The sequence below is a fragment of the Mirounga leonina genome, unplaced genomic scaffold, assembly GCF_011800145.1.
Source record: "Mirounga leonina isolate KUSES-001 unplaced genomic scaffold, KU_Mleo_1.0 Mir_101664, whole genome shotgun sequence".
NCBI lineage: Eukaryota > Metazoa > Chordata > Mammalia > Carnivora > Phocidae > Mirounga > Mirounga leonina.
This window is the reverse complement of record NW_023270175.1, coordinates 11,454,950-11,466,743: the sequence shown is the minus strand read 5'-3', so window position 1 is coordinate 11,466,743 and position 11,794 is coordinate 11,454,950. Positions and strand designations below refer to the sequence as shown.

At 47.7% G+C, this 11,794-nt stretch overlaps 1 pseudogene; it reads left to right on the top strand.

Annotated features, from left to right (window-relative positions):
* The first annotated feature begins 7,656 nt into the window (after nucleotides 1-7,656).
* Nucleotides 7,657-8,765, top strand: LOC118010899 (annotated as a pseudogene).
* The last annotated feature ends 3,029 nt before the right edge of the window (nucleotides 8,766-11,794 follow it).

Here is an 11,794-nt window from a genome sequence, read left to right as displayed (position 1 = left end):
CACGCGCACACACACGGTGCCAGGAGGGCCCGGCCAGCTCCCCAACACGCACGCGCGCACACACGGTGCCGGGAGGGCCCGGCCAGCCCCGCAACACGCACGCACACACGCACGGTGTCGGGAGGGCTCGGCCAGCTCCCCAACACGCACGCGCACACACACGGTGCCAGGAGGGCCCGGCCAGCCCCCAACACGCACGCGCACACGCACGGTGCCAGGAGGGCCCGGCCAGCCCCCAACGCGCACGCGCACACGCACGGTGCCAGGAGGGCCCGGCCAGCCCGCAACACGCACGCGCGCAACACGGTGCCGGGAGGGCCCCGCCAGTCCCCCAACACGCACGCGCACACACTCACGGTGCCGGGAGGGTCCCGCCAGCCCCCCAACACGCACGCGCACACACACGGTGCCGGGAGGGCCCGGCCAGCCCCCCAACACGCATGCGCACACACACGGTGCCGGGAGGGTCCCGCCAGCTCCCCAACACACACACGCACGCACACACACACGCGCCAGGAGCGCCCAGCCACCCCCCCCAACACACACACGCACGCACACACACGGTGCCAGGAGGTCCCGGCCACCCCCCCAACACACACACACACACCCAGTGCCAGGAGGGCCCGGCCAGCCACCCAACACGCACGCATGCGCACACACGGTGCCAGGAGGGCCCGGCCACCCCCCCAACACACACACACACACGCCCAGGCTCTCCTTGAGGACCTGACCCAGGAGCCAGGTGGAACGGGGGCTGCCTGGCTCCGTGGGGTGTATGTGCTGGGAGTGAGCTCCACTTACTGGGGGCTGAACTCAACCTGCTGTCATAGTACAGGAAGCAAACAGGACCCCTCACAAGCGGTGTGCGAGGAGGGAATTCTCCCCAGAGCAGGCTTTCCCCTGGTTCCCACGGACCTTGGTGACGGGGATGTTTGGGTGTGGAGGGCAGCCCAACCGAAGGCAGGCCTCAGGCTGACCCAGGCCGACTCAAAGGAGAGCGTTCGTTCGCGGAGGCCTCTCCCTGTCCCTCTCCTGTCTGCCTCATTTCCCCTCTCCCACCTTCGCTGCACGAGCATGTCGGCTGAAGAAGCCAGTGTCTTGGAGCTCATTCTGGGGGGACCCAGGCTTACCGGAGGTCAAATCTGCATCAACATAGCCAAAGCACAAAGCGGGCCAACTGAGGTGCAGGCGGATGCCAGTTCCCTATTTCCAGTACTGGTTTCATAAAACAACTCTTAGCGTAGTTGCAAAGTAGAGGGAGGGCGCCATTAATATCTTCCTCAGACAAACACGCGAAGGTCTCAGTTCTATGTGGAATCTTAAAAAAAAGACTCAGACTCATAGAAGAAGTGGTGAAGTTTATGCTTACCAGAGGGGGTGCGGAGGGGGAATTGGATGCAGGTGGTCAAAAGGTACAAATTTGCACTTAAGAAAAAATAAGTGCTGAGGATATAATACACAACATGCCTATAGGCCCCACTGCTGTAGGGTATATATGGAAGCTGGTAAGAGGGTCAATCCTAAGACCAGGCATCACAAAGAAAAGAACATTTTTCCTCTTTCTGTTTTTGTCTGTCTCTCTAGGACATGATGGACGTAACTGAACTGACCGTGGTAAACATTTCACAACAGATGTAGGTCAGATGATCATGCTGTACTCATTAAACTTATACAGGGCCGTGTGTCACTTATATCTTAATAAAAATGGGGAAATTTTTCTTCCAAAATTCATGCTTAGAGTTTGTAAATGGATGAGACCGTGATGTGTTTTTCCTCGTTCGTGTCTTGCGGCTCCTTTTCCCTTCAGAGCCCGACTGAGAGAGCACAATGCAAGCCCGAGGAGGGGAACATCAACTCACCCAAACTTAAGGGTATCTGTTCCTCTGAGCTTGCCTGGCCTGCTCCACAGAGCAGAGAGGCCTGGGCCTCCCCAGGTCTGGGCACCCCTGGCTGCGAGCCCAGCCCCTGGTCTCGGGGGCCTGCTTTGTAGGCTGCCTCTCTGGCCTCCCCACCTCTCTTCTGCTGCCCCCTTTCCATCACAAATTACCTTCTGTGCATGCAGCGAAGCTATGAACCCACCCTGAGTTTTCTTTTTCTTTTTTTCTTATTCTTTTTTAAAAAGATTTATTTATTGAGAGACAAGGAGAGAGAGAGCACGCACATTTGCATGGGGGGAGGTGAGCAGAGGGAAAGAGAGAAAATCTGGAACAGGCTCCCCACTGAATGAGGAGCCCCATGTGGGGCTCCATCCCAGGACGCTGAGATCATGACCTGAGCCAAAATCAAGAGTTGGTCGCTTAACTGACTGAGCCACCCAGGTGCCCTTTTTCTTATTCTTTTTTTGTTTTGTATTTTCAAATTATCCTTTGGTACAATTTAGGCTTTTCTATGATCTCAAACAATCACCCCTTGATTTTATTGATCCACAAATTAGCCATCACTGACTGAGCCAATGAAAAAGTCTTTTGAATTACCACAGGGAAGAATCCAGCCTGAGGTTAAAGTCATCTCCCCACTAGTGACAAATTCCATACAATGTCTTCATAATAGGACCACAAAAAGGAAGATAAAAATCTGAGGTGTTAGAAATGTCTCAATAGAACATTGACTAAGGCATTTGGTAGTTAAAGAATTTTGAATGTGTGTGATATCCCCGAGGCATAATTAATTCTCACCTAACATTTCCACCTTTGTAAGGTGTATGGAACTTTGAAATTGTTTTTGTAGTCTGTTTCCTCTAGTCTTCAAGGTACTTTTCGCTGTCTTAAGAATTAAATTGACATGAGACAGATTAACAGGAGAATCAAAATTACATATATAGGGAGAACCCACATAAGTGTGAGAGATTCCAAAGTCAGGCAAAATGAGGTATAAATGTCTTTCTGGACTAAGGAGGAGGAATTAGGAGTCTGGGGCTTCAGAGGGAAGGAAGACAATTCACAGGAAGAATAGAAAGAGTAAATGTTTGGTAAATAAGTCTTTATGGGTTATAGAGAAACAATGGGACAAAGAGAAGAATTGTAACAGACTTTGCTAACTTCCTCCCTATCGCCCCATAGTTCATATTATAATGTAGTTGTCTATGGTGATGCTCCCTTCCTGGATCTGGTCCTCTATCTAAATTCTTTTAGACAATGAGAAGGTCTTTTTTCCCCAGCCCTAAATTCCAAATATTCTATTCTATGGTTTTTTTTCTAAACTTTTTAAATTTTACATTTAAGTCCATGATGCATTTTGAGTTGATTATGCATAAGATATGAGGTCTAGTTCAAGGTCAGTTTTTTGCCTATGGATGTCCAATTGTTCCAGCATCATTTGTTTAAAAGCCTATCTTTCTGGGATACCTGGGTGGCTCAGTCAGTTAAGTGTCTGCCTTTGGCTCAGGGTCCTGGAATCGAGTCCCCCGTTGAGCTCCTTGCTCAGCAGGGAGCCTGCTTCTCCCCCTGCTTGTGCTTGCGCGCGCTCTCTCTCTCTGACAAATAAATGGATAAAACCTTTTTTAAAAAAAGTCTATCTTGGGGTGCCTGGGTGGCTCAGTCAGTTAAGTGTCTGCCTTTGACTCAGGTCATGATCCCAGGATCCTGGGATCGAGCTCCATGTTGGGCTCCCTGCTCAGCAGGGAGTCTGCTTCTCCCTCTCTCTCTGCCTACCACTCTGCCTACTTGCGCTCTCTCTCTGTCAAGTAAATAAATAAAATCTTTAAAAAAAAAATAAAGTCTAGGGGCACCTGGGTGGCTCAGTCGTTAAGCGTCTGCCTTCGGCTCAGGTCATGATCCCGGGGTCCTGGGATCGAGCCCCACATCGGGCTCCCTGCTCCGCGGGAAGCCTGCTTCTCCCTCTCCCATTCCCCCTGCTTGTGTTCCCTCTCTCGCTGTGTCTCTCTCTGTCAAATAAATAAATAAAATCTTTAAAAAAAAAAAAAAGTCTATCGGGGCACCTGGGTGGCTCAGTCGTTGGGCGTCTGCCTTCAGCTCAGGTCATGGTCCCAGGGTCCTGGGATCGAGCCCCGCATCGGGCTCCCTGCTCGGCGGGAGGCCTGCTTCTCCCTCTCCCACTCCCCCTGCTTGTGTTCCCTCTCTCGCTGTATCTCTCTCTGTCAAATAAATAAAATCTTAAAAAAAAAAGTCTATCTTTCCTCTAATTGCTTTTGCAGCTTTGACAAAAATCATTTGAGCATATTTGTGTGGGTCTGTGTTTGGGCTCTCAATTCTGTTCTATTGATCTATGTTTCTTTCCTTCTGCCAATACCATACTTTCTAAATTTCATTCAGTACATAATGAAACTTAACATCTGGTAGAATAATTCCACCCCTTTTCATTTTCTTTTCCAAAATTCTTTGAGCTCTGCGGTGCCTGGCTGGCTTAGTTGGTAGAACGTACAACTCTTGATCTCAGGGTCACGAGTTCAAGCCCACGTTGGGCATGGAGGCTACTTAAGAAAAAAAGTTATTTTAGCTCTTCTAGGTCAATTGCTTTTCCATATAAATTTTATTTATTTATTTTAAAGATTTTATATATTTATTTGTCAGAGAGAGAAAGAGAAGGAGAGAGCAAGAGCACACAAGCAGAGGAAGAGGGAGAAGCAGGCTTCCTGATGAGCAGGGAGCCCGATGTAGGACTCGATCCCAGGACCCTGGGATCATGACCTGAGCTGAAGACAGACGCTTAACCGACTGAGCCACCCAGGCATCCCCTCCATATAAATTTTAAAATGTGGTAGCCTCCGTCTGCAACAAACATTGCTGGGATTTTTTATAGGACTTGCATTAAATATACAGATCAATTTAGGGGAATTTGGGGGTTATTGTTTTACTTTCATTATTCATTCATTCATTCATTCATTCATTCCCTGACCATTGTGGAAACTATGTGTTCGATAGTCTGGATTTTCTATTATTTTCCCCTAAACCATGTTATGGGTTGTTCTAGCAAGTAGCTATATTACTGACAGATTTTATCGTTTTTTTTTTTTTTTTTAAGATTTTATTCATTTACTTGACAGAGAGAGAGACAGCGAGAGAGGGAACACAAGCAGGGGGAGTAGGAGAGGGAGAAGCAGGCTTCCCGCGGAGCAGGGAGCCTGATGCAGGGCTCGATCCCAGGACCCTGGAATCATGACCTGAGCCGGAGGCAGACGCTTAATGACTAAGCCACCCAGGCGCCCCAGATTTTATCGTTTTTTTAGCACATGTCTGTTTCAGTTTTCCCTTTCTAGGGAGAATCTCTTGGTCCTCGTATGCGCTCTTTTATCCTAAAATGCGGCCTTTCTGTGGTTTCCCTGGGAATCCTGATGTCTTGTCTGGAGCCCCTAACTTGAGTTGAATAAACTCCTGTGTCTGTCTCATGGCGGTGGGCACTGTTGGACTCTTGGCTCCTATCTTTTAACCTTCCAGTTGTTGCTTTGCCCCTGTGCTCTTTGGATTTTAACCCCACACATGTACAATTTTAGAGTCTTTACAGAATTTGAGAGAAGTTTATATGCAGATTTGAGAACTCCCCATGGAACCTCCCTTTCCTATTTTTTTCTCTACGTTTACAGCCAATCTTACCCTGAATGCTGTCCTCTGCCTGCAAAGGCCATAGAGACCGCAGCTTCTGCTCACTTTCTGTGGCCACATGCCGTACAGCCTGGGGGTTAGTTCAGGGCAACAAACCTGCTAAATGTGGATGTGACCTATAATGTTTCCCTTCTTCCAGTGGCCTGATCCCCTTCAATTTCTACCTCCTGTAGGTCACTTTCCAATGCCTGCAAACAGTTTTCATTTTTGCCAGAATTTATCATTGTTTTTGGCAAACAGGTTAGTTGGATATAACCTAGTCCACCATTATCCCCTTTGTTCTTTTTTATTCCTTCTTAATCTTAAATCATCAGATTTTTAAAGAAGTTGTCCTGTGGGAGGTATGTTTTTATACATTTACCTTAAAAAAACATTTTCTAATCACAGTTGTTTTGCTGAGAAATATTTTAAAACTCCAGTGGAGGGGCGGCTGGGTGGCTCTGTCATTAAGCGTCTGCCTTCGGCTTGGGTCGTGATCCCAGGGTCCTGGGATCGAGTCTTGTGTCGGGCTCCCTGTTCGGCGGGAGGCCTGCTTCTCCCTCTCCCACTCTCCCTGCCTGTGTTCTATCTCTTGCTGTCTCTCTCTGTCAAATGAATAAAAAAAAACTTAAAAAAAAAAAATCTCCAGTGGAAAATCCTCCATATTTCCTTTCCAAATTAAATTGATCAGACTGCTTCGAAGGAAGAAAGGATCAAATGCTTTATTTTTTTTTAAAGATTTTATTTATTTACTTGACAGAGAGATAGAGAGCACAAGTAGGTAGAGCAGCAGAGGGAGAGGGAGAAGCAGGCTCCCCACTGATCAGGGAGCCCCATGTGAGGCTCGATCCCAGAACCCTGGGATCATGACCTGAGCGGAAGGCAGACGCTTAACTGACTGAGCCACCCAGGCACCCCAAGGATCAAATGCTTTATACTTAGGTTGCTTAAACTTGAGGAATGTGAGCTTTCCCTCTGATAGTCAAACTCTTTTGGGGGCTTGTAATGGGTGCAAGCACCATAGCAGTATTTTTTACCTTTCTATTTCTAATAATTATTGCAGAGTATCTAGATGGACAGGCTTGCAGAGAATCAGCAACACTGTTCTTTTTCCTCCCTAAGATGCATTTTATTATTTTTAAAATTAATTTCTTATTTTTAAAGATTTTCTTTATTTATTTGAGAGAGAGCACAGAGGAAGAGTGAGAGGGAGAAGTAGATTCCCCACTGAGCAGAGAGCCCGATGATGCAGGGCTCCATCCCAGGACCCCGAGATCATGACCCAAGCCAAAGGAAGATGCTCAACCAACCAAGTCACCCAGGTGACCCTTAATTTATTTTTTTTAAGTAGGCTCTGCGCCTAGCATAGAGCCCAAGGCAGGGCTTGAACTCACGACCCTGAGATCAAGAGTCAGATGCTTAACCAACTGAACCACCCAGTTGCCCCCTAAGAGGCATTTCAAAATAAAGCAAAGAAATAAAGAAAAATGCCTCATTGCTCTAGTTCTTACCTAAATTGTCCTAAATCTGCACTTGTACAGTCTTTCAACCCTATGTCTTGTTTTTATGGTGTTTCTTTCTTGTATCATTTGACTTTATGTGCTATTGAGGCAGACATTTCTAAGCAGAGGTAGAAGATGATTAGTTCCTTCTGCAGCACAGTATGTCACAGAAGTGACAAAGTCCATTTTAGAAGTTTCAGGAATAACTAATAATGTTTTTAAAGTTCTAAGGCATTGAAAGGAACATATTCTTTTTTTTTCCCCCCCCAAACTTCCCAGTGTCCTTATTTCCCACAGCTAATTGCTCTCTGCAAGCACTTAGAAAATCTATACAAAGAATGCACATGTCGGGTGCCTGGGTGGCTCAGTTGGTTAAGAATGCACATGTCTATGGCAGTCCTGTCAGCCTGGATGTAATTTCTTTTAAGATTTTATTTACCCATTTGACAGAGAGAGAGAGAGAGAGCGCGCAAGCAGGGGGAGCAGTGGAGGCAGAGGGAGAAGCAGGCTCCCCGCTAAGCAGGGAGCCAGATGTGGGGCTTGATCCCAGGACCCTGGGATCATGACCTGAGCCGAAGGCAGACGCTTAACTGACTGAGCCACCCAGGCGCCCCTGGATGTAATTTCTTAAGGAAGGGACCCCTGCATTCCTGAACATTGTCTCCCTCTTTGAGCTCAAAGTAGGTGCTCAGGGAAACATGCAGAGAAGGACAGCCCCAGCCCCTCCCAAAAGGGAACACGCAGTGGAGGAACGGCTGGCTCTGAAAAAGTCCAAAAGAAGATGTGCACGACAGAGCTGTGCAGGATACGGCATGATTGTTGAACCTGATCCAAGTAGTCTTGGATTTTGATCAAAATCGGAAGAAAAAGAGCTTTAACAGAAGAGTGTACCCATGTCATAGCAGTTTCTGGGCCAAGCTCGGCAGTGAAGGCAGGTGCTTCTTGAGCTATATGCAGGTACACTGCAGGGCCTGTTGGAAAGACTACTTTGGAAGCCAGATCATGGATGCCCAAGTTCACTGCCTCAACTGCCCCAAACCAAAGTGCCTTTTAGTGACCACCTGGAGTCAGGTAACCGCTTACCTGTCTGGAAGCTCACTTCCCAATTCCATTTCCCCACAGGAACCTGCTTCTCGAGAATGTCATTTAAACGGCTCACCAGGACATTCCCAGGCTTGGAGCCAGGCCTTAATCTGTTCTCTATCCAGTAAGAATGCTGCTTGTGTCTCACTTTAGGGTTAAGCAGATCGAAACCCACCTCTGCTGACCCTGAAATCAGTAGTCCTCGGCAGGGCAAGTGCTATTTTGTAATGCTGGCCATTTACCTTGTAAACCTGCTAAAATCCCATCATCCTTGCGAATGTTCTAGCCTTTCTTTTTGCGAGCTTGGTGTCTGCGGCCCACATCCTCTAGATGGGTTAATTTGGTTATTTATAGCATGTAAGCAAAGGACAGCCACACATGGTTGGCTCTTGAAGTGAGAAGGTTTTACACATCGAAACACCTAAATTGGCCCAGAATCTGAAGGATTTCCTTGTGTTATAGCATCCAGGGTAGAACTGGATGGGAAAACATCCAACTTTGTCGTGTGTGTTCTGCTTCCTCCCAGGTGAAGGAACTAGTGCAAGAGGAATCATTTGCATATTATGACCACATTCTCCTCCAGTCCTCCTTGGACCTGATGGGGGGTGTGGCGACTTGCTCCCGTCCAGGCAGGCAGCTGTGACAGAAGAGCCAAGCTCCACCTTGGGAAAGTGTGTGCGCCACGGTTATGCCTTCTGTACTCTGTGCTGACCGACCTCCCTTCCTGTCCCTCCATATAAGACGACCGTCCTATGCCGGGATTTGTGAACTTGACAAACCAGAATAAAATGTCTCTTCATTTTAATGCTAATTTCAACAGATATTTAGGCTCTAGGCACTGTTCTAGGTTCTGGGAATAAATTGTCAAACAAAAGACACAAAAACCTCCAACTGCATGGAGCTTGCTTCTACTGGTAGGGACACGGGCGGTAAGCCAAGTAAATAAGGGTACGATGAGGTGACAAGAGCTAAAGGGAAAAAATGGAGCAGGAACATGGTGTAAAATGTTTCCAGAAGGGTAAGAGATGAAATTTCAGTGAGGGTGGGCAGTAAAGACCCCCTGGTGAATTGGTTTTGAGTGTAGGCCAGAAGAAAGAGAACAAGCCTTTACAGATATCTGGGGGCGGGGGGAGGGGGGAGGCGGCGGCAGGGCTTTCCAGGCAGAAGGAAGAGCTAGGTAATCTCCACCCCCGAGCACAGCACGTAGATCATGAGTGACAAATGAAGAACCCTATAAGCCACCTCTATGTTGTTTCCATGGCACATATCTTTGATCAGTCAATGAGTGCTTTCCCACAGTCCCCAGCTCTAGGCTCAGAATCCTCCCCAACACAGCATGTATGAATTTGTCATTGCTGCAGTAACAAATGACCACAAACGTCGTCACTTAACACAAATTTCTCATCTCCTGGTTCTGTAGGTCAGCAGTCTAGGTAATATGTAGCTTTGCTGGACCCTGTTTACAGTGTGACAGGACTGAAATCAAGGTGTGAGCAGGGCTGTACTTCTTTCTGGAGGCTTTGGGGATGAATTCACTACCAAGCTCATTCAGGTTTTTAGCTAAATTCGGTTCCTTGTAGTTTGGGGACCGAGGACCTCATTTCCTCGTTGTCTGTCAGCTGGGAGGCAGTTTTTGCTTCTAGAAACTTCCTTCTCATGCTTTCTGTGTGGCCTTCCTTCCTCAACAGCTGATGGAGTCCCTCTCACAATCTGAATCTCTCCAACTGTTCCTTTTGCCTCAAGTCTGTTGCCTCTAGCCAGGTGAAGTTCTCTGCTTTTATGTGTGATTAGATTTGCCCCACCCACCTAACCCAGGAGAATCTCCCTATGTTAAGGTCCATAACCTTAATTATATCTGCCAAGTCCTTTTATTTATTTATTGGACAGAGAGAACGCAGCAGAGGAAGAGGGAGAAGCAGACTCCCTGCTGTGCAGGGAGCCCGACGAGGGACTCGATCCCAGGACCCCAGGATCATGACCTGAGCCGAAGGCAGATGCCCAACCGACTGGGCCACCCAGGCACCCAAGTCCTTTTTTTTTTTTTTTTTAAGATTTTATTTATTTATTTGAGAGAGAGCACAAGTGGGGCGGGGGTAGGGGCAGAGGGAGAGGGAGAGAGAATCTCAAGCAGACTCCCCACTGAGCACGGATCCCAATGCAGGGCTCCATCCCAGGACCCCAAGATCACAACCTGAGCTGAAGTCAGACGCTTAAACGACTGAGCCACCCAGGTGCCTCTGCCAAGTCCTTTTTTAGTATATAATGTAACATATTCACAGGATGTAGGGATTTGGGCATGGACACCTCTGGTGAACTATTCCATCTACCCCATGACAATCCGGAGAGCTATCATTAGCAAGCATAGGAAGAGGGGATGAAACTTGCTTGCCATCCCTGATCCAGATAATGACAGGGAAATTCAGGCCTTTCACATCCACACATCTAGACTTTGGCTCAGCCCATTGCAACCTGTGTTAGTTTTCTATTGCCATGTTAACAAATTAATCAGAAATTTAGCGGCTTAAACCAACAGAAAGTTATTATATCATAGTTTGTTGGTGTCAGGAGTCTGGGCATAGCTTCACTAGGCCCCCTGTTCAGGGTCTCACAGCCTGTAATCCAGGTATCAGTCAGGCCATGTTTTTATCTGGAGCCTTGACTAGGGAAGCATCCACTCCCAAACTCATTTGGGTTGTTGGCAGAATTCATTTCCTTGTGGTTTTAGGACAGGTCCCTATTTGCTAGCTGCCTACCTGCCAAAGGCCACTCTCAGCTTCTAGAAGCTGCCTGAAATTCCTTGCCGTGGGGCCCTGACCATAGGCAATCTCACATGATTTTAGCTTATTTTCTGAGCCGGCTAGGGGAGTCTCTCTCTCCAGTCTGCTAACACATAGTCTTATATAAGGTAACATAATCACGGCAGTGACATCCCATCACCCTTGCCCTATTCTGTCAGTGAGAAGCAAATCACAGGTCCCATTCCCACTCAAGGTGGGGATGATACCGTGTATGAACAGAGGGGCCACCATAGGGTCTATCCATAACAGTCAGTTTGATGACTTCTTTAGAAAACTCTGGGTTTTTGCGAAGACTTCTTCCTTGGGGGGGCGCTTGGGGGACTCAGTCGGTTAAGCATCTGCCTTCGGCTCAGGTCATGATCCCAGGGTCCTGAGATTGAGCCCCACATCAGGCTCCCTGCTCAGCGAAGAGCCTGCTTCTCCCTCTCCCTCTGCCTGCCGCTCCCCCTGCTTGTGTGCTTGCTCTCTCTGTCAAAGACTTCTTACTTGGAAAATGAAAATTGCCACTAAATAAATTATTTTATTATTTTATTTATTTATTTGACAGAGAGAAAGGGAGCACGAGCAGGGAGGAAAGGGAGAAACAGGCTCCCCGCTGAGCAGGGAGCCCGATGTGAGGCTCGATCCCAGGACCCTGGGAACATGACCTGAGCCAAAAGCAGACACCCAACCAACTGAGCCACCCAGGTGCCCCTAAATAAAATTTTTGTACCCAAAGTGTGTGAGGGCTTCACTTTTCAAAGTACTTTCATAACTGTTAATTTCACATTGATTGTTCTGAACATCACACCCATTCAAAGTGCAAACACACACTTCTAATTTTGTTCTCAGACCTGCTTATCCTGGGATACAGCACCCCTGATGTGGGGCTTTG